Source organism: Cyprinodon variegatus, unplaced genomic scaffold (assembly GCF_000732505.1).
Source record: "Cyprinodon variegatus isolate N-32 unplaced genomic scaffold, C_variegatus-1.0 Scaffold202, whole genome shotgun sequence".
NCBI classification, from domain to species: Eukaryota; Metazoa; Chordata; class Actinopteri; order Cyprinodontiformes; family Cyprinodontidae; genus Cyprinodon; species Cyprinodon variegatus.
In genome coordinates, this window is record NW_015150655.1 from 21661 (window position 1) to 25197 (window position 3537).

A 3537-nucleotide genomic window follows, 5' to 3' on the forward strand; every position below is an offset into this window, starting at 1 on the left:
AATGCAATTTCCATTTCCAAGGCACTGTTACCGCAACGCAAATGTTAGCTAGAACACGAGAAAATACACAAGTTTCTGATCTGAACCTGGAAAATCTCTACAAAAGAGATCTGAAACACTCAGAAAAGGAGTAAAAAATTCAGATACCCACAAATGCAAGATCAAGCACAGAGACAATGATGTGTCCTAAATCTCTCTTTTAATTTGTTTACTTTAGTTTGATACTTTCCTTTGCATTAAGATTTCTTATTTTTAAAATGAAGTCACCCTGAAAAGTTGTTTTTTTGTATGTTGAAGCCTAGAAAATATTTTCTTTCACTATAAAAATGAAAACTTTAATCACAGCAACAAGGGAAAAAAACACATTTATCTCTGCACTTCCCATTTGAGGTGAGATAATTTTTTTTTTGCAAATTATAATAATGATTTTGACTCTTTTGGTCTGTTTTAAGAGTGAGCTTCTTAGGGTGGCCCTACCTGGGCATGCTAGCAGTTGTGAGGCTGTGTTAAAGACAGACGCATTGCTGGTTTGTCAAATTCTATTGAGACCTCCAGAAAATGTGTTTCTGCATCCCTCAGGGAGTTCTTTCAAATTTTACTATGTTGTTCTCTCACTTTAGCAGCCAACAGTATACAAGACTTAACAGAAATGCTGAGTGATCATGTTCTCATAATGTGCACCTCATAATAGACATCTGTGTGCGGTTTTAACATTTTGATGAGGGAAAGAATGGGGGGTATAAAAATGTATTATTTTAAAGAACTTACAGACATGTTTTCATTCGCTCTACTAACTTTTTCAACCAGACTTGACAGAATAAAGCTGAAAATAAATGTTATTGTTGTTTTCTTTATCATGTAGGTCCTTTTATTGGTTTGCTTTCAATGTTTACTATGACGATGAAGACCAACTGAGCTAAATAAAAATATTTAAATGACCCTTGGCTCTGTTTATTAAATTGTCCTTTAACTCAGTGAAACGATGTGTAAAATAGTAAATCGTAAAAGCCTCCTATTCACTTCTCAACCCTTTGGACTAAAAAAGAGAGCAGATCAGATTAACCTCTGATACTAAAACATGTGCCGCCGATTAGCTTGAAAACTGGCTCACAATCAAATTATACGCCTATTAAGGTTTGAACTTTTAAATTTTCAGATGACTACCCTGATTGAAAAAGAAGTAATGAAAGAAAACATTGTGATGATTAAAAAACAGTGTTTAGTTTATTTAACCACACTGGAAAAAAAGCTGTAGCTTCTGGTAAAAGTCTAAGTTTACCAAGAAACAAAAGGATGTAATCTTAAGGCTTCTTTAAGCTTCCATCAGGTGACACCTTCGTGGACTTTGTTTAACACAGGACTTCTAGAAAAAAGGGTCATATATACCCTGAAGCCTTTAGTTAATTGCTTTCACAGCAGGCAAACTGTCAGACAAGCTGGAGCAGCCATGACTGGGTTCTGAAATTTGCATGGCTTCAAAGAAAAAGAAGTGAAAAAAATGTAAGGCTGCAAACCAGAATTGTCAGTCCAGAGACTGTGGCATTTCTCTAAATTAGTTAAAGTTAGTCATGAGGACTTATGATGTTTGATGCATGCCTTAATTTTCCAATCAACTGCTCAAAGGTTTATTTAAGCCATGGATAATCCTGATTTATTACAGCCAAGGTGTTTTTAAACATACTTTGAGCCTTTTGCATAAGAGTTTGTGTGTGTAATTGGCTGACTAGTCTGGGGGATGGGTGGAGTGAAGAGCCATGGTAATCTTCTGGATTCACACAAGCCTTTCCCCACCCTGCCCATGGCTACGCTGTTAATCACCATGTCAAGAGGACTGACTCTGCTAGATAGTCCGGTTGTCAGGAAAAACATGTGCCAATGTTGAAGTCATCTGGTACGCCACATTTACAAAAGAACCAAGAAAACAGCGATTTTATGGAGGAAATTTGTGTATTTCTTTAAATATGCAAATGGTTAGCTGAAAGGGTACAATTTTAAGGTACATTTTGTACTATACAGGGAAATGAATTTTGCATAAAAAAATTATTTTACTAGAAAAATTAAGCTTTTCAAAAGTGTGTTAATATAAATACTTTCAATAATTGGCTGAGCCTTTATATGCATGAAATGCTACATCAGCCCAGCATGGCATGGAGGCGATCAGCATGTGCCCTGCTGAAGTGCTGTGCAAGCTCAGTTGCTTCGATGGCGCAGGCGAGTGGCGGTCAAGTGGTTAGAGCATAGAGGTTGGAACCCTGAGGTTCTGAGTTCGAACCCCACTGCCACTCTGGGTCTCTGAGCAAGACACTTAACCCCTGACTGCTCCCCATATGTCCTATGATGGCAGCCCAGTGCTCCCCAAGGGGATGGGTTAAATGTAGAGGTAGATTTCTCGAATGTGAGATCATTAAAGTTCCATTGTTTTTGCTTTAATAGAAACTTTCAGGCCATCTGTATTGTTGGGTCTGGTGTCTCAAATTTCCTCCATTGATCCTCTATGAGTCTCTGGTCAGATGGGTTTTCTCACAACATGGTCACAGATCAGCTTTTAATACCTTTGGTAATGTGGACAGGTCCCAAGCCCTGCTTTGATGGTAGAAGGTTGATTTGATTGTGAACTTAAGAATATAAAGTGGAGCAACAACAGCAGACAACAGGACTCCAGAAATCTTCACTTGATGTAGAAACTGCACACATGGTTTTAAGTAACATGGATGGCGGCTCCTTCACTCTACCTCAAGGCTAGACCTTGACAGGACAGGATTTTGGACAACTGATCAGCACTCCTTTTTTTCCTCTTCAGAAAAGAAAACATGCTTCTAAAGCTGTCTATGGTTTAGAAGCAGCATGATAAAGCTGCAAAATCACACACATCCTGAGAAAGTTGAGAAAAGGGGTTAGACTACAAAGACATTGCAGATAACAAATGAAAAAGTTTGATCCGCAACGTTTTGGGCCACATGAGTCTGAAGAAAGGCCAAAACATTACTGCTTGGTGGATAAACCCATTTGGGGGGCTCTAACTAGTGTGAAGATCATTCTTTTTCATTCTATCTCAGAAGCTGCTTGTCATAAAAAGTTTAACATTCCTTTGTGGGACGTGGTTCTTTATTTTCTCTATTGTTAGGATAATTATCATTAATTATCACTATCCAGCCTCTGTCCACTCATTGTGAAGCTCTAAAAAATTCTCAAATGAATTATGTTTGATAATCCCATTAAGACTCTGAATCAGAATATACTGCCAAGTAGGTTTGCACTTACGGTACAAGGAATTTGACTTGGTGTTGATGGTGCAGACAAATTAGATATATATACAGAATACTGAATCTGTAGCTATATACAATAAAACAAAACAAAAGAGAATGCACCAATACACTGAGGCAACGGTCTAAGGTGCCATGTTAGATCTAGGGTACTGTGCTTTTATCTCTTGCCAAGGCCTCTTATCCCACTATACTTTTCTTCCACTCAACTTTTCTATACAGTTTTAATCTCTGCCACAATATTATAATTTGTTTTACTACTACTGTACCTTAT